The sequence below is a fragment of the Rhamphochromis sp. 'chilingali' genome (assembly GCF_963969265.1).
Source record: "Rhamphochromis sp. 'chilingali' genome assembly, chromosome: 8".
In the NCBI taxonomy this organism is placed as follows: Eukaryota; Metazoa; Chordata; class Actinopteri; order Cichliformes; family Cichlidae; genus Rhamphochromis; species Rhamphochromis sp. 'chilingali'.
In genome coordinates this window covers 3049091-3075718 of record NC_137935.1, presented here as the reverse complement: position 1 = coordinate 3075718, position 26628 = coordinate 3049091, and the positions used below count along the sequence as shown (strand labels likewise).

The 26628-nt window shown below is 41.0% G+C and overlaps 1 protein-coding gene across 1 annotated transcript in view; it reads right to left on the bottom strand.

The window, feature by feature from the left end:
* LOC308400768 (leucine-rich repeat and fibronectin type III domain-containing protein 1-like protein) overlaps positions 1 to 26628 on the bottom strand; it is a 437364-nt gene that overhangs the window by 246556 nt on the left and 164180 nt on the right. Inside the window, exon 3 of the mRNA XM_080888721.1 lies at positions 14104 to 14231. The gene's annotated coding sequence lies outside the window, so the exon portion shown is untranslated. The remainder of the gene's footprint in view (positions 1 to 14103; positions 14232 to 26628) is intronic.

Below are 26628 nucleotides of genomic sequence, written 5' to 3'. Positions count from 1 at the left end.
CTCAGAATGGTTGTTCCTCATTCTGAACCCAGATCCCTCATGTCAGAGAATCAACTATAGTTCCAGATTTCACAGTTTAAACTCAAATGCTGTGGAACGAGGTTTCCTCACCCTCATGTCTGCTTATCTTATGTTCATGTGATCGTATTTAGGTGGTGTATACAAATGTCAGGTGACTTCCAGTGCAAGAAATTTCCCGAAGGGGACCGAGCGATGTACCTGTTTATGTGCATCTATCTATAGCTTTTTATAATATTGCCCTAATGCAGTGTTTCCCAACCTTTTGGAGCCACGGCAGATATTTCCCATTAGAAAAATCACACGGCACGCCATCAAACAAAAATGGCACAAAAAGCATATTGATCATTTTTCACCACGCACCAGACAGAGCAGAATCAGCTCGGTTTGTCCCCAGTTTACCGTTTCTGCTTTCTTCTGACCACTATTCATGCTAGAACCTTCATCTGTTTTCTCCAGGACCAGGTCAGACTGACTACTTTATCTTTTCAAATATTCATCTATTGCTTGTTTTATTGGCAGGTGACAACCAATTTAATTAGAGCAGGAAGTTGTACTGCCCTCTAGTGGAAGAGAATGTACTGTTACTCACGCCGATCGCTTAGAAAACTAATCAGGTGGAACCAGATAATCTTCCACGGCTCATGTATGTGCCGCTGCACAGTGTTTGGGAAACACTGCCCTAATGTTTTACTATTGTGTTCTTTATTATTGTCTTTTGTTTTCATTCATCTGCTTTTCTCCCATTGTTGATATTTTTGGAATACTATAAGGCTGAGATTTTTTAAACAAATGATATGAATCAAATGGATTATTATTATTATTGTTATTATTGTTGTTGTTGTTGTTGTTGTTTCTGTTGTTGTTGTTGTTGTTGTTGTTGTTGTTATTCTTATTACATAACAGTGAACTTAAGTGAAAATGGAGGCAGAGAAAAAGAAATGACAGCAGAAATAGACGAACAAGTGGAAAGCAAAAGGAGCCGAGGTGTTTGAGAGGTAAACAGATGAAGAGAAGAAAGATGCAAACAGGCGAGATTGTTCTTCCAGCACAATCGCTATCGATCGCTTTCCTGGCACAGACGTGTATATTAGCAGAGAAAACATCGCCGGGTGTGACCTATTTCCTGCTGCTGCATTCATACCCACACACGCACAGAGATCATATACACCAATCACCCATGCAAACACACAACAGGACATATAATTACCGCACATACATGCAGCACAATCGCATGCAGCGGAAGTACAAACAAACAAGCTGCAAGCGAGCAGCAAATTACAAACAGACTAAAACACACTGCAGTAAACTCCTGTAACAAAGCACTGGACCTCATTAAAACACGATGTATGTTTCCTGTACTGCACAACAGTTCTGTCATGTACCTTTGATTCTGATTGGTCCTGATTAGCCATTAATGGCCAATGTTCAACATTAGATTAACATAATGAGGTTATTGAACAACAGATTTAGCGTATTGATGTATCGTTTATGATAAACCCACAGACAGTTATCACCTGGCTCTGAAGGTCCCTCCAGCATCATTCTGGAACCATGGCACTGTGCTTCGTACGTCGCTTACTACATCCAAGCTCAAATGACACATCCAAGACCAAACCATCGCGCTAACCGTGAGCGCGCTAATCCGGTTCCCCGAACACACCTGCTGTTGACGATTAGTACAGCTGGACGCAGTAATGTGACATCACTGGGTGTCGTAAAAGGGGCTACGCATCGATAGTAGAAACATTGATCGGCAACCCTCTGATTGGTCGGCAAAAATGTCGAAGGAGCGCGCTCGGCTTGGTATTTTTCGGCAGCAGAGCAAGAACTCTTGAGTGAGGGATTTCAGGAGTTTCAGAGTTTAATCAGAACGCAAGGGAACACTGCAAAGGCTGCAAAAGCAAGGAGCGAGGGCTGGCAGGAAGTTGCTGACAAATTAAACTCGTAAGTAATTTAATAATAACAATAATAATGGAGTGGATTGATATAGCGCTTTTCAAGGCACCCAAAGCGCTTTACAATGCCACTATTCAGTCACTCTCACATTCACACACTGGTGGAGGCAGCTACAGTTGTAGCCACAGCTGCCCTGGGGCAGACTGACAGAAGCCAGGCTGCCATATCGCGCCATCGGCCCCTCTGGCCAACACCAGTAGGCGGTAGGGTAGATTTATTATATTACACTATATTATCCAATATTATATTACATTATATTATAATATGTTATATTTTATCCTCTTTCACATTAGAGCCACGACAGGACCCACTAGAACATGGGAACAGGTAAAAGTGAAATATAAGAATGTTCTACAGAATGGTAATATTTATCACTTATATTGCTTTTAGTCTCTTGGAAAGAGACCCTGGAATAATCTGTTTGTTTATAACAGCAACCAAGAAAAGGGCAGAGCAAAAAAAGACAGGTGGTGGTCCTGCACCCCCTCGTCAACAAGTTGGTTAAGTGAATAATACCCTCACGGGAAAATCGATATCTCTCTATGAGCACACTGTCGCGCTGAGCTAAAGGATCCTGTCTGTCCCGCAATATACGCTGAATTCTGAGGACTCTCCTTATCAATCTTGCACCTTCCGCAATGGGTTGCTCGCGTATACGGACAGGATATGACTGCGACAGACTTCCCAAATCCACCTTCGCTTTTATAGCCGTGGTCTCTCATCTTGATTACACGAAGTAATTTACAATTGCTACTCTGAAATATGAATTAAATCTGTAATAATCACATACATGTAATAGAATGTTAATAGTACATTTCCCTTTTTTAGGAAATGACCTGTGTGAAATCAATAAATGGATCAGGTGCTGCATTGTCTTTAGTTACATTGATGTTATTTATTTATGGTGAAACAGGTGTGGAATATCGCTGTTGCTTTCGTATGAATGACGCGGGCATACCTGCGTGGCTGCGATCTAATCCTGTTTACATAAAGTAAACCTGCTCCCCAGCAGGTTTACGCTTACGGCTCTGTTGCTATGACAGCAAGTCCCGGATGGGCTTCGGGGAACCGAACGATCCAGGATCACGCGAAATCGTCAACAATCTAATCCAGCTAACTTACTTAGCGCGGTACGAAGAACAGGCCCCATGTCTCGCTGCCTGGTGCCTATTTGGGAGCAGAGGCACCCAAAACGTTTTGAAGTTCTTTTAACTGTGCATTAAGTTTGAATTCAGTTTTTTTTTTTTATATGCAACAGCCATCTACCACGACGGCTGGGGGTGATGGAGGGAGACAGGAGAGAAGAGAAGCTGCTATACATCTAATGATTAAATGCAAGGTGGTGTATAAACACAGAATCCCCCAGCAGCCTACACCTATTGCAGTATAACTAAGGGAGGATTCAGGGTCACCTGGTCCAGCCCTAACTATATGCTTTAGCAAAGAGGAAAGTTTGAAGCCTGATCTGAAAACCAGAGATAGTGTCTGTCTCCCAAACCCAAACTGGGAGCGGGCGGCTTTTAAATCAACTTGCTCCTCCCGATATTACTTTATCAGAAGATATCACTATATTATATAAGCCTTTGTTCTTTCACTTAGATCATCCACTGGTTTTCTGGTAAATATAGCTTTTATGTCTCGTAAAAAATCCATGGAAGCATTTTTTTATGTTGTATTTGCTGTTTGTCTACATTACTACTATCTATGCTAACGCTACAGCTTCACCCCCAAATGTGGAGTTTGCCCCCAAAGGCTTCATCCCACAGTCCAAGTTGTTTGGTTAGGTGTGAATGTGATTGTGATTGGCTGTCGGTCTCAGTGTGTTAGCCCTGTCATAGGCTGGTGACCTGGCGACCTGTCATCGCGACCTACATCGCGACCTTGATGAGGACCTTGACGACCTTGGTCAGACTGAGTTGCACCGCCTACTCAGCACGAGGCAGCCTTAACCTAAGTATACTCGTCACATCCAATTTTCCAAAGAATAGTATTTCACCGAACCCTCATCCAGCTGCTTTTCTCTTTTGCTCATGAAACGGAAAAAGAGTGCAGGGTCTTATTAAATCTGTGCCCCACCACTGGAGGAAATCCAGACACTTTGAAATGAGGAGATTAGTGTGGATGTTTAAATCACTGCTATATAACCAGTCGTGGCTGCTGGAATAATTGAGACAGGGTGGTTTTGCCGTGAAATTAAAAATATTTTTATTGGTACTGGCATCAGATGAAACATTAAGGAAGAAGACATCAATCGCTTCCACAGTGGTTGCAGTTTGTACCTGTGTTAGAGTCACAGAAAGTGCACACCTGCTTGAGGGAATCATCAAACAGATTTGGCATACATTGCATCAGGTTTTATATCAATAACAAAGTGAAAGAAATGTATTATTTGAGCACACAAAGCATCTTCCTTCTTTCTCTCCCTTAATGCATCTCTATTTCCTCCCTGAACTGTCTGACTATTTCTCTTTTGTAGCTCAGCATGTCACGTCTGCTTTTTTATGGTTCAGAAAATCCATTTATATACAAAAGCAGCAAGTAAGTCATCTGAGGATGAAGCCCACTGTGTTTGTTCCACAGTGACTGAGTGCGCTCAGGAAAGTAAGAGCGGAGGGTCTTGTGGGGAATGCTATGACGATCTCTGAATAGTGGCAGGACCACTCGCTTTTATAATAAAGAAAGAAAGAAGGGAGAAAGGAGAGGGGTTAAAAGGACAAGAAGAGCTCATAGGGCGCTTGAAGTGAAGAGAAAGATGCTCTGAACTAATGAGACAGAGATCAACAGCTGGATTCGGATTTATCGTCGGTTTGTCTTCAGGGCAGCGCAACTACAAACGCAACAAAGATTAAATCTGACCCTTTGTGGTTTAAACTGTGAGTCATTTGCATGGCAGAAAGAGGAATATGAATCATCTGCAGGAGCCACGACTCTGACCTTTGCACTTTATGCTGCTGATTCACATCAGAATCAGAATCAGAATCAGAATACTTTATTGATCCCTGGGGGAAATTATTATATACATATGGTATAGTTAGCTTTTATTTTAACATCTGGGGAGAGAGAGAGCGGACTCTTTGTAAAAGCACGAGATATTTCATACAGCTACAAATACTGATCTGAGGGCACTGCCAAGGCACACGCAGACTTTCTTTACATCACATTACTATGAAGTCTCACCGTCAACTTATTGTGAGGTGTGAAAAACTGAGATAAGATGGGATTAGATGGTCTGATTACCAACTCTAACCTGGGCCATGGAGGCTGTAGAGGATGGACATGTGAAGAAACATCACTTTTACTGGAAGCAATCTGACCACCTGTGTGTAATGTAACACTTATGACCAACATGTACTGCGAATTCAGAGGCCTTAACGTCAAACAACACACTGCAGGCCACGATCCTGACAACAGGATCTTGTAGTAGCCGACATTCTGTGGGCTACTACAAGATGTACAGTTACTGTGTGATGATCACACAGTAACTGTACTGCAGTAGACCGAGGTGTGCTGCACATAGGACCAACAGCCCTCCAACAGTACTGCAGATGATTAGTGAATTAGTGTTACTGGTGTCACAACCCGGCTGAAAGTAGATGCCAAATAGGAAGTCCACCTAAGACAGAAGAAGCCAGGTGACCCCTGAGGGCACGGGTGAGCTGCAGTAGCTGCCACGGGGTTATCTGGATGCATAAAAATGCACAAAATGTCTACTGCAGCGTAGTTTGTCCTGAGCAAAGCACCAGCACAAAGGTAAGAAATGTCATTCTTAAAATTGTAGCAATATTGAATAAAAAAAATCAATAAATGAAAATCAGTTGTGGCCAAACGTTTTGGGAATGTCACAAAGTTTGTTTTTATATAGTGTTTAGATTCTTTAAAATTCCAAAGAACTATTAAATTAAATAAAATCTATATTGTGTTTTGTTTAATTAAAATATTCATATACTTTCCAGCAGATGTGAACTGTGTTTGGAAATAATAATTACTAGAAATCAACATAGCCCCATGCTTTACTACAATGGGGAGGAATAGAAATGTGGTATGTGAGTGCAAAATAATAAGAATTATTATTATTACTATTCAAATACAAACTTGTTTTACACACTTTTGTATCATTTGTATATGGAATGTATGCAGATTTGGTAGCGGACAGATAGAAGGCAAGAGTTCATGCATTTCAGTTTCAGGCGTGAAGAACGTTGACCGTGCAGAGTAACTGTGTTTATACTGAAAGACTGTGAAATCAAGTATCTTAACATCTGTGAGATAAACTTTACAAACAACAGACAAAACACTGAAATAAAGAGCAGTGACTAAGTACAGTGGCAGGTTAATATCCACTGTTGGAGGATAGATATTCAGGCTTTTGTTTTCCAGCTTTGAGTCTGTGCTGTGAATCACTGTGTAAAGTGGAGAGTTGGAGGATCAGTGATCACTGACGAGAGAAACCAGGCCTGAGAGATGCGTGTTTATTCCTGGATGATCCTCCAGCAATAGGGAGGGGGTGGTGGGGTTGGAGGGTGGGGGGTGGACTGACTCACTGGCTGACACACACACACACACACACACACACACACACACACACACACACACACACACACACACACACACACACACAGCTGAAGATGGAGACATAAAAGTGATCATCAAAAAGAAAAACATTCAGTGAGTCAATCACAGGGCAGCCAAAGAAATGTGTGTGTGTGTGTGTGTGTGTGTGTGTGTGTGTGTGTGTGTGTGTGTGTGTGTGTGTGTGTGTGTGTGTGTGTGTGTGTTGCCTTGGGTCCTTTCATTCCATCTCTATTGATGCTCATCTCAATCGTCTCCATACAAACAGCCCTAAAACACACAGGCACACATACAGCGTCTCATGTTCTAGTTTTACTTCACCGTCTTTGTTGTATCCAACACATTGTTTTGTTTGTTTAACAATACACGAAGAACTTGCAGCTAAACCCCGCACTTACCACCAATGACGGGATCTTTGTCACGATGCTGAATGACTCAAAAAAAGCTTCTTAGCCTTCATACAAGCCTTTGGTGAACATACTGGCAGGGAAACAGGTGTTTCTTGCTGTCATTGTTGAGACTCTTTGTATCTGCAGCACCAACAAACCATCAGTGAGGGAGGACACTGGTTTGCCCCTAGGAATTCTGGGAACATGTAGTTGATGGGTTCTTTATTTACATAATGATCACTCTCAACATGTTATGATGCTCTTACCTGTAGAATTTCTCGCCCATTGTTGTCCAGCATCATCCGGGCTAGTATGATTTTAGCTACATGTCTCTTGTTTTTATGTTGTGCACAGTTTGAGAAGCAGTGAGTATTCAGATACTCATGGTGACTCTTACTGGATACATAACCTGATCATGATCAAACCAGTATGAATCAAACGGCAGTATCACCACAACACTATATACTGTACACAGTTATGACTCTCTTTGTTCAAGGATAGCTGCTGAGTGGAAACAGTTTCTTCTCACAAGTTCTAAAACAATGGCATTGATTCACATCTGAATAACAAATCCATAAAGTGTTCCTGCATCCACACAGATAAACACCATAAATAATTGATCTGAGTGCAAAAGGAGACTGCTCTGTGGACATTTGAGCCTTTATTGTATGTTGTTCTGTGTGTTTATCGTCGGGTCTGTGAACGAGTGTGTAAGCAAACTAATTTTAGCACGAAGGACTGCTAAGCTAAAGCTACCCAACACTGAAAAGCAAAACTGGTTCCGTGTGGTGTAAAGCACTCGTATCTCTGCGAGCAGTAATTGCCTCATAATTATTATTCATCACAGGCTCTTTGATCGTGGAACTCTCCAGTGATACTAACGTTATCGTCGCACGGGCAGAGAGATGGGAAGCTATCAGTGCATAACTTGAAAGACAATGCAAAGTTAAAGAAGAGATATTTTAACGGGGACACAAAAAGTAGGGGGAAAGACTGAAAAAGAAGCAAGATAAAACAAAGAAAGTGTGAAGCAGAGATAGAGAGAGACCAGCGAGGATGACGCAGTGGCTGACTAACACTGAGTGAGGAACGACTGAAAGCAGGAGCGTACTCGTGGTAATGGAAGACGACATGAGCAGGAAACAAGTGTGAGGGTTAGTTAGAAGATGAAAGACGTAAAGCTAAAGACTGGAAGGAGGAGTATGAGGGGAAAAGAGATGGCAGATGGAAATATTTGAACTTAAAACCTGCAGAGAGTGGCTCACAAACATCCCAGCATCCTCCACAAACAAATCGCTAAATATGAAATGATCTGCAAAAGCGCACATGGAGCCACACATATGTGCATCGCGAATCTCCAGAGTTATTATTAGGTTCTGTTGTTATGCTAAATAAAAAGAAAAAGTACAAGCTTCATATTTTAAATCTTTTCCTCTATATTTTCTGCTTCATTTATTTTTTAGGGGTTTTGAGGGTAAATGTTGTTTTTTCCCGTCTTTTTATATATGTGGATTATCTGAGTGTCCAAGTGGAATTTAAGCTCTGCATTTTCTGCTGCCATGCTTTAATGCAGAACTTAACTCCGCCTCTGTGAACACCAAAAGCTGGCTGGTATGTGACACTAAAATATCATTTTACACATGCAACTGATTTTTTTTCCAGTGGCGAGCATTTTTATCAACAGGCTGGACAACTGTGTGCACATGTTCACCCAAGTCCAACAAAACCTCATGAGTATAGAGAAGCAGCAAAGGTCACATGGAAAGAAATAAAGCCAGAGTGTCAGAGACAGAGGGGAGGTTAATGCTTGCCCCTTTCTTGCTCTATTAGAACACAGCACCTCAGATAAAGATTAGATATCCTTCGTCCACATGACAAATGGCTGTGATCGGGTGCTGATGCAGAGCTCTGAATCACCGTAAAGAGATATTTTTAGAGTTCTGTGGATGGATTTGCTCCGTGGAGAGTGAATGTAGCCCAGAGGAATACCTCGGTCTCCCAGTGCAGGAACAATATATCAGATGAGTGTTTTCAGTCCTCCATAGGGGCCTTTGTGCCTCGAGCTCTCTGCCTGAATTATCAATTTAGATGTTGAAGCCAAAGAAAAGGACAGCTTTGGACCATTTTGTGGCGCGGTGTGTTCTCCAGAGGTGGAAAATAAGCTATTACTGTTTTGCTGCATATGCCCAGGTCTGTAATTTCAGGTCTCATTTTATTTTGAAACAGAAACAGTTTTGATTTTTTTTTTCATTTTATTTTTAGACCATAACAGTTTCTCTTGGGATGGAATTATGAGCACAAATAAGGATGTTTTTATACATGCTGTAAAAATTCAAGGTTCAGTCAAGGATTCTCCAGGAAGCAATGAAAGAATAAAGCCAGAGGGTATATTACAAAGTTCCCCACAAACACAAAGCATCATATACAGTAGCTTTAGCATCCAGAGAGGGGAAAGTGCAATCTATTTTTTATCTGTATATTTGCCAGATAATTGGCATGCTACTATACTTGTGGGGACCAACAGTCACTTATGGGGGAAAAACGCCCGTCCTCATGAGTTTGAAGGCATTTGACTCATTTTGAGGTTACAGTATATATTTAGGTTTAGGCTGAGAGTTAGGGTTAGGTGTGTGTGTGTGTGTGTGTGTGTGTGTGTGTGTGTGTGTGTGTGTGTGTGTGTGTGTGTGTGTGTGTGTGTGAACACTGGTACTCTGGATAAATGGCTGTAAGAAATAATGTAGAAAATAGAAAAAAATCCAGCGACTGACTCTGTGAGAGGATGTTGTGTTCTTTCTTCGTGTATGCTCGCTCTGTGATTGGCTGAGAGTGAAGCTGTTCCCTCTCATCCCCCCTGCTCTGCACAAATCAGATGGAGATGACACTGATATATAGATATAGTTCTATGGGGAGCAGCGCTTGTCTCGTCATCCTGATGTGTCATCAGGCTCATCAGTTCACAGTTCATCCACCTTCCTGTTCCTGCGTATTAAACACATTATGAGGCCATGGGGGCAGCAGCCCGGTGGGATAGACCGAGAACACTGACACTGAGAGCATCACTTCTTTTAGGACTAAATACACTCATCCAAAACACTACGACTACTCTGATATGAAGCATATAGAGCTGATTATCTCATAACAACAATCTGGCCTGTATTAGATGAAACCTGAACAGTAACATCTTTGTGTACGCGAGAGAAACAGAAGGACTGGTCTGGTGAATCTCATTAACTGAAAGGTAAGTGGTGAGCGTAACGATACAAACTACAGCCCTGTGAATACGTTTTTGGCCCCTAACAAGAGCTCTCAGCATGGGTCAAAGGTGAGAGAGGGGCTGCTGTAACACAAGAATGACACAAAATGTGAATGATGTACAAGGATGTGTTGAGACCCATTGGTAACCGCTGCTCAACGTGGAAAACGCCTACAGTGGGCACGAAAAGGTCTGAACTGTTCCTTTAAGCAACGGCAGGTCACCTGACCTGCTGAGTCACATGGTCCTAGCACCCTGTGAGGGAGTAAGGCTGGTGGTGGGGCATGACTCTCTGGGAAATGTTGTGCTGGGAAACACCGTGTTCAGGTATTCATGTGCCACCTGGTCTGCAACAACACATGCTTTCAGTGGAATGGTTTCCCCCAAAGACAGTGACGTCTTTCATCAGGATAACAGAGCGACACAATGAGACTTTAACAATCTGCTGCAGACGTCTTGGAGTTATTAGAGTCCGCGGCTCAGTGGGTCAAAAACGGTTTGGGGACTTGGAGGGCCAACAGCATCTGAGACAGATGGTCATCATGGTTCATCAGTGCAAAGTCAGTTATTATATCATTGCATACTTAAAGACACAATGTGAGTTTCTTTACTGATTCAACAGTGTCTTCCACCTAGAATAACCCCTGATGAAATCATGGGGACAGCACAGTACTGTAAAAAATGCGAATAAGGGATATTTGACGACCCCAAATGAGACCACAGAAGATTCTTAAATTGCATTTTCTTTGCAGTTTTTTCTGTTACTTAATGAAGCTTGTGGAAGAAGAAGTGTCACGTCTTCTGAATTTGTTCTTTCAGCTCATATTTCATGTTGTCCGATGCTACAGTAATACAGTACAAGATCTCTTTAATGGACAGGAAAATTTATACCATTTTTGTGAGTGCAGTACAGCTCTGACCCCTGCAATCCTCTTACAGCTTTTCTTCTTGGACACTTGCACTGTGTGGATGATGCAGGGATTGCGATTTGTTGCAGCTTATACTATTGTGAGTCACTCTGGATAAGTTGGCTAAATGACTCGGTGGGATGTTTTCACCAGGACATTTTTTCCCAGAATAAAATAGCTGCAGAGACTTTCAGAATAAAGGTGTAATGACAGAAGAGAAGAAGGATTATGGAGGTGTGTGTTGGGCTAATTTAACTTAATGAAGCATGAAATATGGCTTGCATGTGTAACAGACTTCAACATTTTACTAATCGAAATGTGGCTAATTAGAAATCCCAGTAATTTACTTTTTAGTAACAAGCTTTTAAAATGAAACATTTAATAAGAAAACAAACAAACAAATGAATGAATGTGCAAATCATAGGTAGAAAATTCAACAATTTCTCTGGTTATGGAGAGATTTATCACATGTGGTGTTCGTATTAGTAAGAGGTGACCTGAACAAACATACTGTGAACATTACTGGGGATCGTATCCCTCAGACACAAACAACATGATTCTTTAAGACTATTATGTTATGTTAGACAGCTTTACGACAGAGTCAATAAATTATTAATAAAATAATAGATAGAATTATGTCACACTGATAAACAGAGCAATGGAAAATTGCTATTAAACAATATTTAATGGTGGTTTATAATCTGTGCCCTGAGCACACTTTGTGTGTAGATTATTCTGTAGAGATTCTTCTTAGTGGCAGGTGAACATTAACCGATCATCACTTCAGTAAACAGAATTTATGTGTCAAAATCGCCCCTTGTGTTTTGTTGTCAGTAAATTTCACGTCATTTTTTCATTATGTACAGAAATCCTTTCTTTTGGCTTATTTCTGCTCAGTGCCATTCAGCAAAGCTGCTGGAACACATTTAAGTGCAACAGCGCTGTGGGGAAAGTGGCTCACGAGGCGCTGTCGATACGTCCAGACAGACTCCATTTCTAAGGCATTCTTTGCTTTAATTTCTACAGCCTCTTGTGATTCCTTCAACCGAGCCAAGTCTGTCGTGCCTGCAACCAGCCGACCGCGCCAAGGCAGGTGGCTGTGTTGGCCCAAAAGAACCTTTGCAATGTTGGAAATCTGTCTTCATTAAAATGCCTTATTTCAAACCTCACAAGACTTTGAAGGACAATCCTGTTTTATTTCCCAGGTTCAGATATTTGTTAGAGAAGTAACTGCAAAGTAATCAAAACTATCAAGTTCTACGATTTTGATTAAGAACTCAAAGTAGTTACATTATTTTTATTTTTTTTAATGTAAGTGGTGTAACTATTCGTAACTATGTTAAAAACACATCTGTTAGCATCAGGATGCACGTAATGTTTTATGTAATTTCTAATAATAATGTGTTTTGTAATGATGATGTGACAGAATGGAGCTCACACACATGGAGAGGCCTTTTACATGAGGACAACAAACACACACTCACAGTATTACCGGCTGTGCTGCACACACAGTCCAGTTAAAGACACTATAAACATATTCCTGGAAGAAAACCAACAGAAAGGACTGAACCAGTCCCCTCAGGTCACGCTACATTTGAAAGAAGCTGTTTTAGCTCCCTGCCCACAGTTTTCGTCTGACGGGCTGACCCTTACAAGCTTCAATTTTCCCACCCAGAGTCGGACCTGAGATCAGGGTATCTGCTCTTTCTGACATCATAAAGAGTGAAAGGATCAGTGCATCACAGCAGCCTGAGCCTGCATATCCAAGGGACTGGGGCACCTGAAGTCTGTCCATTCAGAACTCTGGACTCTGAACAGTCAAGTAAAAGGTGGCATCTAAAAATGTCATAGACAAGGCTACGACATGTGGTGCGCTGCCTACTTGCACTTCTACCTAATCCATCTAGCTACACCAGCAAGACCAACCACACCAGCTATTACAGCTGTACGTAGGGCTGTTCGATATAACGATATATATCGGATGACGATATAAAAACGTCTATCGTTTCATTTTACGCTATCGGTTGTTTCGTGGTGTCGCAAAATAAACTGTTTACGGCAGTATTTTTCATCATTTTGATGGTCACTGTAGTGGCTATATTCATTTCTTAAAGTTCTCTCTTTCTCTTATATTTTATATAACCGTTCCACATAAGCCTTTCACAATAAAGCTCAAGATCCTGTTGAGACTTTTCAAAATAAACTGAATCACGTGAAAGAGCAGATTATTTACGGATGAGAATTAAAAAAGAGCCGTCAGGTGCTAAAAAATAAACCTTAGACTCAAACGTTAGAACAGGCTTTTCCCCGCAGCATGCCGTGTAATAAATACAAAGAAAACGGCGGCCTTTACAACTTATGTCTAAAAATGTGTCGTTTCATGCATCGGTTAAAACACTCGACTGCAGCTACATGACGCGCAGCTGGAAACACTTCACGTAAGTCGAGCTGCCCGAGATTCACAGAATTTACAGAAAATGTTACATTTTTGTGATTTATATCGTTATCGGGCGATAGAATTCGTATATCGGGAGATGAGATTTTGGTCATATCGCACAGCCCTAGCTGTACGCATATGATTTCCTCAGGGATTAATATGATATTCTGATTCTGACACTCCTGATTGACCCAAAAAAGGAAAGGACAAAAAATAAAGCCCGTTTTTGTTGCCGGCCCAAAGTGGTGCCATAGAAGGTCTATGGCAGGTCGGGCTGACGGCGAGTACCAGCACCAGAACCCAGCATAAGAAACATTATGAGCATCTCACACCAAGCAGACAAGCCGCTCTGCACTGGTCTCAAATAAACCACGTATTAGTTCATGATCACTTTTCCCCACTTATGCATCGGCTCTTTTCAGCTGAATGAAATAACTGGAGACGTACCTTCTAAAAAAAACTAAGCCCCAAAATTACCAAGCTGCTTTTCAGCACTTGTAATTTTTCCAGACATACAGTCAAACCACACAGAGAATTATCACATTAAATATTCCATTATGTACGACTTACCTGAGTTTCTTGGGGAAGCAGGAAGTCCTCAGGTAGAGTTGGTCCTTTTATGATGAATTCACATTCCAGTCACATCACTGGCCTCAGGGTTACAACAGGATGACAAGCTAACAAGGACACCCTCCTACCTGCAGGAGCGCAGAGGAAGAGGGGGAGGAGGAGGAGGAGGAGGAGAGTTGAAGAGAGGGGTTGAAATGAGACAAGGAAAGAGTGCAGGGACAAAAAGAAGAAAGAGAAAAATGTCAACACGTTGCATCATTAATTCATTAGTATTCCTAAAGATTCTTTGCCTCTATTTTCTGTCCCTGCTGTCACTTCTCCTCCCTCTTTTCCTCTATCACTTCTTCCTCTCTCTTTTTCGCTCTCCCTTCGAGGCTGCTCTGCCTCCTTTCCTTTCATCCAAATTCCTCAGCAGGACCTACAGAAAGGACGAAGGGAAGCTGCGGAGCGAGCGGTGGTTTTACAGAGTGACAAATATCCGAAATGAAAAATGAAAATACTGATAACTCAAAGGTTTGTGCTGAAGACAATTAGCTATAACAATTCATTAATATTGTCAAGCAGAAAGAATATTTTGAAGGGTTACAAATGGACATGTGAAGTCCTGAATTCTTCCTGAAACAGTTGTTATTGTTATATATTTGCATTTAGGAGCCAGAAGAACTACTCAAACAGTAACCAGCTAATATTATTATTCAGAATTAATCATTTGTGTCAGTTTTCAAGAAAAAATGTCAAATGTGTTGCAGATCAAACACTTACTTTTAAAGTTACAAGCCCATTACATGTCCATTATCAGACAGCTTAACTCTTTCAGTGTTTCTCATGGAAAACACTCAGTTTACATAGCAAACCTCTTACTGTCATGTATATAAGTGCATGCATGTCCATTACGTGACAGCATGTCAGAGTCGTGTTTTATTGTTGCTCTGCATGAAAAAAAGTCTTTATATGACAAATTGAGAATAATCTCTGTGTCTACACTTGATCAAAGATCATTTGATGCTTAAACCAAACCCCAGAAGTCTGCCACTACACTCATTCAAACAGCAAACGTGTATGTGTGATCTATGTAGACAGTGAATGTAAACCAGTAAATGCAGTCTTGCTGTGAAGCCTTGGACTGAAAATTCTGGATCCTGACATCGTGGTTGCAGCCCCATGTGATGAGTGAGAGGAGGAATGACTGAAGAACTGAGTTCTGCCCTCTCATGGTAAATGGATGGACGCTTCTTAAATAGTTCTACTTTTTACAACATGTCTCATTCACCCACTCACACCACACCATACCGATTATTGCACCTGCTCTACCTGCTGAGCCACAACCACAACCACAGCCCGTTCATGCTCAATAGGATACTAGAGCACGCCCTGCATCTATTTAAGTGTTTGCTGAGGTCACAGATAATAATAATGGATTGCATTTATATAGCGCTTTTCAAGGCACCCAAAGCGCTTAACAATTCCACTCTCACATTCACACACTGGTGGAGGCAAGCTACAGTTGTAGCCACAGCTGCCCTGGGACAGACTGACAGAAGCAAGGCTGCCACATCGCGCCATCGGCCCCTCTGGCCAACACCAGTAAGGCGGTAGGTGAAGTGTCTTGCCCAAGGACACAACGACCAGGACAGAGAGCCCAGGGATCGAACCAGCGACCTTCCGGTTACAGATACGCTTCCCAAAAATTTAAACGCAGCCTCTTAGAAATGAGACAAGTTTGATGTGCAAGATGTGAATTTTTTCTTTTTGTTTTTTTTTTAAAATCAGAGATTTACTTGGAAAAAATGTAATATGAAATAATAATGAAATTGTGGTCGCCCCAAGATTGGAAGGTGAGGGGTTCGAATCCACTGAATGGCTACTCTGAGGTACCCCTGAGCAAAGTACCGTTCCTACACACTGCTCCCCGGGCGCCTGATTGGTGGCTGCCCACTGCTTCACTGAGTGAATGGGTTAAATGCAGAGAAAGTAATTTCCCCACTGGGATCAATAAAGTATACATTATTATTATCATCATCATTAACAGTGTTGTTCTGTATTAGCTATATAAATGTGTTATTGTTAGCTAAAGAAAGGCATCATGAAACATGAAAAAGCACTTGGAGCCTTTTGTCATCCAAACTGACATGAATGAAGTGTGGTGGATCTTCAGGATGGACTTAATCACACTGGTAATCTGAATTTGATCTCTTGAAAGAGGAATGGGAGTCTGGAGCTGGATTCAGCTGTCTGCTCTGCTGAAGTGGGACAATTTGCTTTCACTCACAAGTACCCTCACACTTTGTGTTTGTTCTGGATGTGAAGAAAGTGATTTCAGTCCATCAGTCCACAAATCCACCTCTCTGGGAAGGCAGATTAGTTTTTTTTATGTGTTATTTCAAACCCACTCTGATGCTTCTGAGCTGAATGTTTCCACCAGTTTCCAACAAACAACCAGTTTGGATGAATTTGTGTGTGTTGGGTCTGTGTTTCCACAAGCCCCGCTAGTTTAGAGACTTATTCATCATGAAGAAAACAAGACAGTCAGCGATCGATCGATTTACTTGCAAGGGAGGCCTCGTCGGTGTCTACCACAAAATGACCCTAAATCGGGCCTCTGCTTGCTGCCTTTTATTGGGAAAACAGTTCACACAATACACATCACAGCAAAAGCACCTCCCACATCGGTATGCATGTGTGTGTGTGTGTGTGTGTGTGTGTGTGTGTGTGTGTGTGTGTGTGTGTGTGTGTTTGAGTGAGTGAGTGTGTGAGAATGTGTGTGTCTCTCTGTGTGCGTGACTTCCAACTGTTTCTAACAACATCCTCAGTCATAAAATGGTAATCTCCCCCACACCCAATATATGGTTCAATTCCTGTATTGGTTCACCGTGCACAACACAGTGAAGCCATAAAAGGGCAGGAAGCTGACCACACAAGAAACAGATCTTCCAGATAAAATGTATCTGCAATAAAACCTCCCCCAGCACAGAGAGGCTGGAGAAGTGGTCAGAGACAAAGGAATGTCTTGATCCTATAGATTGAACTCAGACCTTACAAATTTAAGAAGCACAATGACAACGTTCAACAATTAGACTTAACAGTGTGCACACCCCACAACCTATTATTTTTAAGAGAGATGAATGTGACCGTGAAATCTCAAAAAGTGTCTTTTCAGAGTGACACACTCCAGCACCATGTTTCAATACAGCATCACTGACATCTGTGAGGGACAAAAACACAGATTCAGTATTTCTGCAGCTTTAACAAAGGAAACGATGTGTTTTCAGTAAGCTGCAAAACTCGCACTTTTCTCAGCTCCTATGTTCCTCATCACCGAGTCCACCTACACAGAAAAACCTGCAACCGGCTGTTCTCTTAAGTTTCTCCTGAGGCATGCTGGGAAATGCAAGCAAGTGCCAAGTGCAGCTGATGAGGATGACAGGATTCAGGTATAACAAAAAAGAAAATTAGACAAATATTTCACAGAATAACCTTCAGAGCATCACACGCTGATGATGTATAATGTGCCAACAACGTGCCTGAAGGTGGATTTTTTTCTCAGAGTTTGATATCAGGGTGGTGTGGGTGTACACTCTAAAAAGTAATTAATGGGATCTTTAGTCATTACTTACATATATATGTTGTTGTGAAATGAAAAATCAAGTTCATAAATACTGTTAGACTTCCTAATTAAAATTTTTATTTTATTGAGTTCGGGTGACACATAAATTATGCCTCTTTACTCAATATATAATCGTGATTTGTCTGAATTTAAAATCTTCTTTTAATCAAAAAACAATATAATTTTAAGTTCTGTCGATGTAAAATACAACTTGATGACGTGTAAACAGCTCACAGTTCCCTTCTTCTACACAAGCGGACATATTCAACAGCACATGTTCAAGGTTTATCAAGAGCTGTGTTCGTCGCGAACGGTGAGTAATTTTATGCGAAATTACACATATCTGCAGTCGCTCTGGATTTTGTTAGTTTACTTTAAAACAACGACGTAACATACATAACATACATCTTAGCTTGCCCCCGCGTTTGTGTGTTTTAATATACACACAGCAGCTAATTCCGCGATAGCATAAATTGTTGGGCTCTTTTTGGAAAATTTAACACTGACGTTACTCTAATGCAGACCACTGTAATTGTCTTATAATTTTTAAAAGATAGCGGACGTTGTTCGCCCCGGCGCAAACTACTATGCTAACGTAGCTAGCCAAGCTAAGTTGTGTTCACTGTGATTTTATTTTTGAAATGTGAAATTTATTTTTTGAAGGGAAGCATTTTATGTTAGTAATTGTTAAGAAACGCTTCTAAATTTTCGTAACGTTACGGGGTGAAGTTCAACCCCATTGGCTTCTGCGCAGGAAGTGCGGTCGCCATTAGTCCGGTGTGTCTGTTGACCGCTAAGAGCGGTTCTTCACCGGCTGCTCGGCCTATTTTCACAGGTAAAAGACCAGACTTAAGTGCACTGTGCCGCATATGGTAGGCTAGTTAGCTGTCCCTAATTTTTGGGTACTTTCCGTGTTTTGTAGAGACGTAGAGGCGACGTGCATTGGCACTGGCTGTAACATTGATATGCCTCAATAAAGGTTGAAAGTAAGAAAAAAATCAATAGCGGGCCGCCATCTTGGTTGGGTCCCCATTCGCCACCAGTGCATTTTTTCTACTGAGGAATGTATTCACCCATGGTAAATAAGGAAAATGTTTAAATATTTTTCCAAACAGATAAGGCAAGAAAGGTCAATAATCCCACATATGGTTTCAGTAGTATGCCAGTTTTTGCAACACTAGGGTGCACAAAAATGACCATAGCTGCTGACTCAGCATTGATTCCAATTTGGTTTTGGAGAATGAAATGAAAACAGATCAAGTGGGATTATTGACATTGTAGCTTGTGTATAAAAAAGTTTGGGTTTTTTTTCGTATTTACTGTCAGAAATGATTCTGTCCTGTCATGCCACACCTTATGTTTGCTTTTGTTGATAAAAAAAAAACTATATATATATATATATATATATATATATATATAGCTCCTTACCATGCATGGAGGGTTTCACCCCAAGTCCAGCACCCTGAGGCTGTACGCTAAGCGGAAGGAAGGGGGCCGGGGACTGGTGAGTGTCAGCACCACAGTCCAGGATGAGACAACGAACATCCAAGAATACATTGGGAAGATGGCCCCAACTGACCGAGTGCTCAGTGAATACCTCAGGCAGCAGAAACCCAAGAAAGAGGAGGGAGACGAGGAACCATCATGGAAGGACAGGCCCCTGCACGGTATGTACCACCGGCAGATAGAGGAGGTGGCTGATATCCAGAAATCCTACCAGTGGCTGGACAAAGCTGGACTGAAAGACAGCACAGAGGCACTAATCATGGCAGCACAAGAACAAGCTCTGAGTACAAGATCCATAGAGGCTGGGGTCTATCACACCAGGCAAGACCCCAGGTGCAGGCTGTGTAAAGATGCCCCAGAGACAATCCAGCACATAACAGCAGGGTGCAAGATGCTAGCAGGCAAGGCATACATGGAACGCCATAACCATAGTGTACAGGAACATCTGTGCCGAGTATAACCTGGAAGTCCCGAGGTCAAAATGGGAGATGCCCCCAAGGGTGGTGGAGAATGACCGAGCTAAGATCCTGTGGGACTTCCAGATACAGACGGACAAAATGGTGGTGGCTAACCAACCGAACATAGTGGTGGTAGACAAACAGAAGAAGATGGCCGTAGTGATCGATGTAGCGGTTCCAAATGACAGCAATATCAGGAAGAAGGAACACGAGAAGCTGGAGAAATACCAAGGGCTCAGAGAAGAGCTCGAGAGGATGTGGAGGGTGAAGGTAACGGTGGTCCCCGTGGTAATCGGAGCACTAGGTGCGGTGACTCCCAAGCTAGGCGAGTGGCTCCAGCAGATCCCGGGAACAACATCGGAGATCTCTGTCCAGAAGAGCGCAGTCCTGGGAACAGCTAAGATACTGCGCAGGACCCTCAAGCTCCTCTGGTAGAGGACCCGAGCTTGAAGGATAAACCGCCCGCAGGGGCGTGCTGGGTGTTTTTTTTATATATATATATATATATATATATATATATATATATATATATATATATATATATATATATATATATATTATTTTATTTTTATTTATTTATTTATTTTTTTGAGTTAACACATTCCTCAGTAGAAATACATGCACTGGGGGCGAGTGGAGACCCCTCCAAGATCGCGGTCGTTGGGGATACACGCTCCAACAGACTGGCCCAGTCCATGTCACCTCTATGTATATTTGATCTATGGAAAGCCACGTTAGGCCTTCCAGCACCCAGTGTATTCAGGTGTATGTAGTTTTGAATGTTTGGTTCTAGCTCACACAGCTTTGACAGGTGAAACTTATTCACTGTATTGAAGACTCACAGGTGAAGTTGCAAATACCATCTTTTGTATTTTTGTGCAGGCACAACTTTCTGGTGTTATACACTGTCCTGGCGTTGCAGATCTAGGGGTTCCAGTTAAGACGTGGTCAGCCTTCTAAAGAAAGTGGGAATCTCACCAAAATATTCAGTTACTTTGCTGTGTTTCTTGCCAGGACAAAGGCTCAAACCATCATCTTCTCCTGGTATCGAATACCAAGGGACCTTCTGAAGTAAGCTTTAACAAGTAAGCTTGAATTGAGTAATTCAGAATCATGAAGTATGGATTGGCCTTGCAAAATCTGTAAATTTGCAACCTCCACTAAGGAAGAGCTGATGAAACATTATAGGTTACGCCATATCCCCAGTGTACAGCCTCTGCCATGTCCTTACCTAGATTGTTTTTGTTCATTTAAGTCATGGGGTAGCCTAAAATCACACATATCAAGGAAACACTCAACTCACTCAACAATGAGAACCTCTGAAATACTCAGTTTCTGTTGTCAGTTCTGTAATGTGGGCACATTTTCCACTGAAAAAGAGTATTTTGAACACCTTCTATTTTTTTCTATCAATCAGGACAACACAGTTGAAAAGCGCAGAGAAATTGCTATTCGCTGCCTCATAGTCTATCTTGGAGAGAAGGAGGAGGATCTTTTCAAACAATACAGCGCAAGTACTTGAGTTGGTTTTTAATTTTTTGTTTAGTTTTGAATGCATGTCTCTGTTGGGTCTTTGTGTTTTGTTCATTGGATTTTCTGTTCAGGGTTGAGTATTTAAGTCATTCAGTGCCATAGACGTCTTTAGACGTCAAAATGAATCCGAACGCTCTACTGAGAACGAGTATTGTGGCGCGATTTTTGATCCAGCTCGTCATTTCGAGCTTGAGGTGTCTGCAGCCTGACGTCATGGTTTTTCTAGCGATTCCAGTGAACATGAACCGGATTTATCTGACCAGTATCTCCTGTTAGAAACTTCTGAAGGCAGCAGGGACCAGAATAATGAACGATTTGCTGCATAAAACGCACAGAAATTGTTGATAGACGAACCGATGGCCGGGTGGGGGGTGAACAGACTAAGTCGCGCACTCACTTGTGCACATGCGGGAGTAACACACACACACAGACTCTCTGAATCATAAATCAGTCGCTTTTTTCTTATATATTTTTCAAATGTTGAAATTGTCTATAAACAACTATTTTTATACAAAAAATAATCTGCCAAAAGTACATTTTTACAGGTGATTTTTTTACTTCATAGTAGTAAAACATAGTTGAGATGTTGCATGAATCATTGAAACACGAAATATTTACATCAAAGTCACTGATCTGCTAGAAAAACCTATTTACACAAAGCGCTTTTGATCCAGAAACAGGTGTTTTGTCATGAAAGTTTCTCTTTTCTACTGCAGATTTCTAAATAACAGAGGTAGAAACATTTTTTTTTTGCTGCTGAAAGAAGAGAGACTCATTTTTGTCATGGTGGTTTCAGAATTCACATAGTCATAGAACAAAATATTCTGTGAGCCTTCAAAATCAGTGAAAAAGCTAAATATCTCTGGCACTGAGGGGAGTATGAAATCTGAGAGTGGCTGGCACTGAACGAGTTAAGGGACATTCCAACCCTAAGTGAAGATATGTCTATTGCCATGTATAAGTGAGAAAAAAGCATTTCAGAATTACAATCCGAAGATGTTTATTGCCATTGTCATTGAACATAATTTGCTGAATAGAAACCTGTTTCCGTGATAAGGTGCAACATAAACACACAGGATAAAAAATTTTGTAGCCAGCGCAGTCATTTTCCTGATCTGGCAGCAGCTTTAGCAGAGCATAAACAATGGAAGTGAATGGCAGGTACTAGCATTTTGTGTGCAAAAGTGATTAAAATCACTCAATAATGATACCAAGTATTCCTGGGGAGCTCAACAATCATGCTGACTGCAAATGAAAAGTATGAATTGACATGAAGGATTTTCAGGAGCCGATTTAGACTTGGGACTACATTACGACAAAGCACTGCTGTAAGCCTCCACATGGTTATAACACAGCAGTTGAAGCCACTGCCGACCAGTGTCTATAAACCAACATGCTATTTGTGCAATATTTCTTCAACAAATCAAAGACCCATCCATTGTTACTGCAGCTTACCATGCTTGTATAGTAGTGGCTGTGTGTGTTTGTTTATGGAAGCTGGAGGCTTTTCCAACTGTTGCGTTATATCCATGCACCATGCAGTGGATGTTTACAGCGGTGTTTGTTGTAACTGCAATGTAGTCTCAAGTTTAAATCAGCTTCTGCAAATCTTCCGTGTTACTTTTGCACTTTTCATTTGCCGTGAACATGATTACTGAGCTCCCAAGAAATATTTGTTTTCATTACTGTTTTCATTTTTGTTAGTCATTTTAATCACTTTTGCACACAACATGCTAGCACCTGCTATTCACTTCCATTGTTTGTGCTCTGCTAAAGCAAATGGATTGCTTCCGGATCAGGAGAATTAGTGTGCTGTTTACAAAAGGCTTGTTTCTCACTTTCTAACTGTGGCAATATGGCAATAGATAAAATTTCACTTAGAAGTGGAATAACCCTTAAAAATGATTTATTAGATTTTCTTTTCAAAGTGGAAAAACAAAACTGTGAAAAACAAGACATTTTTTATTTTAAACGTTGGATTATGGTTTAATTTAGCTTTTAAAAATTACAGAATGACAAAGTAAAATCACTGAAAAACACAAAAGACAACCTGTTTTAGCTTATTTTCCTACCTGTAGTAGTTCATTCCCTTATGCACGTCATCCTGAAGTGCTTGAGCTATGTATTTTATACATCCTAACATTTAATTTCTCCTACAAGGATGAGGAGGAGCTCAATGCAGACCTTGCAATGCAAATCATGAAGATTGCTATCATTGGTGATGGGCCTCCAACCATCATCGTTGAGGGATCCAAGATCCTGGAGAGGATTGATGTTGCCAGATCCTGTGCTTTGATGATGGGAGTAATCTACGCTCTGAACCTTACCTATCCCAAGCAGCTGAAATTTACCTTTGAGGTATTTCAAAAGCTATGCCTTGAGCTTGATGGACAAAAAGCCAGCTCTAAAGTAATGAATCTTAAGTTTGGTATTTTCTAGAGCAGACTTGATAGACCATTCGTGAGTGAGTTTCACAAAAACCTTATTCCTGCATTTCTGGCACTACTTCATTGTGTTTTACTAAATTTTAAAGCGCTGTTCTTAAGTCTTCTGAGTTAATGGTTTGCTGTGTCTTAAATGCTGTTATTTGCACATTTTTAAGGAATGTGTTTAATTTCTCCCATGACCTGTGTTCTGAGGGTATTGGTGTGTTTTAAAGTTTGTGTAATGCCCTCTTTAGCTGGCCTTAATCTTGAGGGTGAAAAGTCAAATATGGAAGAGAATCAAGAATACTTTGTAAGAGTGCTGACAAAGTTGAATGAAAGAAGCTTTGCTCATTTTATGTTTAAATTAGTGCATTTAATGTATAGCAGCCTGTCATCTATTGTTTTGATTCACTGTCACATGTTAAAGTAAAAAAAAGAGGATTCAAGTAGTAGGTTTTATTACAATTTTAATACACAGTTCCTTAAGTTTCAGCGGGCAATTTGTGTTCTAGGAAACTGAAGCCCACAAATCTTGCACTTTGCACGCACGTTAAAGAATTGTGATGTTTGTTATTGTAATTAAATGGGTCTAACTCATTTGAATACATCTGTCTGAATTTCTATTCTTTCTGAGCACCAGGTACGAGTCCCTTAGCTGATGTCCAGGTATTTGGCATCACATCTGCCGCATTCAAACAAATACACACAACATCCATTTCTTTTTTCTGAAGGTCATGACACAAGCGCACACACAGCCCATGTTAAGGCTGACGTTCGTTTGGGGAAAAAAGTGATCGACAAGTTTCTAAGGTCTTAGAACCTTGACTTCTTTGTGGGCAGGCACCACCATGCATGAGCCTGCCTACGCGGTAGTCATGGTTATAAGACACAGCCAAATGATCAAGGTTGTATTTTGGAGCGAATTAGCCTGCTGGGAAACAGGTAAATGGCCTTATAGAATCTCCTGTGGGACCAAAAAATTACTACACTGTAACCAAAATATCATATTTGACCAACATAAATACTATTTATGCCGACAGTTAAGTTCATTTTAATTATAAATGTGTTTTATTTTGATCAAAAAGTTACTTCACCATACATAAATATAATCTTGGATCAACTTAAATTCCTGTGTATTTGTTGACAATTATTAAGTTCATGTTACTCAGAATGTGGTTTTTTTTGTGGCCAAAAAGTAACTTCACTATACATAAAATTCACGTTGGATCAACTTAAATTTTTGTGTTCTAGTCGAAAATTATTAAGTTAATTTTACTTAAGAATGTTTTTAATTGTGGCCAAAAAAGCTACTTCACCATACTCAAAAATATTGCTTTGAATTAATGTTATTCTGCCAGAAGTTGGCTTAACTCAAAAATTCTAGTGGAAAACGTTAACATGTTTTTTTTATTTGAACCAATGTTTTACTTATTAGAGTGTAGCGTAGGTGAACAGCCCTTTTGGAGAAACAGTTACATCACATCCTGTGCATCGGCAGATATATACATTTTTCTTTAGTAATACATTTTTTTACTTCAAGAAACGCCCATTTTCGAAATGTATTCACTTGAATCGCCTCCAGGCTTTCAGGCGTGTACTGTTTACTTTGGTTAATTTAGTTTGCACTGCAGTAAGAGATAGAAGTAAGGTAATTAAACAAGGTGATAAAATGAAGCCACAACTGACAAATGCAGCAGAAACACAATTTGTGCGGCGGTGATAGATGACAGAAGAAGCTGGGCTGTAATAACGGTGGCTTCAAAACAAAAAGAAGAGAATTTGATAACAAAATCCAAATGGCTTTAAAACACAGCGTGATGGACGATGGCGGGGAAAAAAACAACAGTGTTCATAAAAAATAAGCAGAAAAGAACATGAATAACAGAGATGAAGAAAAGCTGTCCCAAGGGGGAGTTATTGGAAATGAGTGGGAGGAGGAAGGAGGAAGAGGCTGAGTGTTTCATCACCGGGGAAGCTTCAAGCTGTTTTGTTCAGACACTCGAAAGCAGTGGATTTTAGCAATGACAGGAAGCTGTCTCGCCAGACGATGAAATAAACAGCAGATAACTGGAGAGAACGGGAGATCGGAAAACTTCAAATTCACTGTGCCTTCTCCGAAAAGTGCAACGCTCATTGTTTGTGTCAACGGTAGCAAGACGAGAATCATTTTGCTGACATTACAGACGTCGTATTAGCAACGAGATTCTGTGAAAGAGCCCAAAGTTCAATTAATCTGAAGCAACATGTGTGTAGTCGAAGCCTAATCTGATTAGCTCTGCCACAGGGCTAAATGGTAAATGGACTGATTCTTATATAGTGCTTTTCTACTCTCACAGAGTACTCAAAGCTATACAACATGCCTCATTCACCCAATCAAGCACTTTATCTATACTTAGTGCTTTCTAACGACATTCATACACAGATGGATGCATCGGAGAGCAAGTTGCGGTTAGTATCTTGACATGCAGACTGGAGGAGCCAGGGATCGAACCACCGACCTTCCGATCAGTAAGTGACCTGCTCTACCTCCTGAGCTACAGCCACCCAGGAGGTGGAGCAGGTCACAGCTGCATTGTTGCACTGGGTGATGCGTTTCATCATTACCACCAAATATACATGCGTCATTTAATTCAGTCCCACATTCATCAACCTGCTATCCCAACTATGTGATAAATTAATGCTAAAAAATAGCCCTTAAAGAAGGCTGTTTTTATCAAATTTGTAATGTCAACAGTTTTAGAGGCACTACTGAATTTTAGGGCTAAGATTTACTTACAATTCTTATTCCAAAAGCCCAAATGTCAATTCCTGGCTGTACCTCACAGTAAACCATCTAAAATGCTCTAAAAGGCCACAAACTTGAACAATGCCCCTAGGACGTGAGGAACAGGAGACCAGTGTTGCCAACTCCTCAGTAAGGAAAATCGCTATTGGTTGTCCTAAAAGTCGCTAGAAGTCGCTAAATGTCTTCATCGCCTAATTTGCATAATTGGTCATG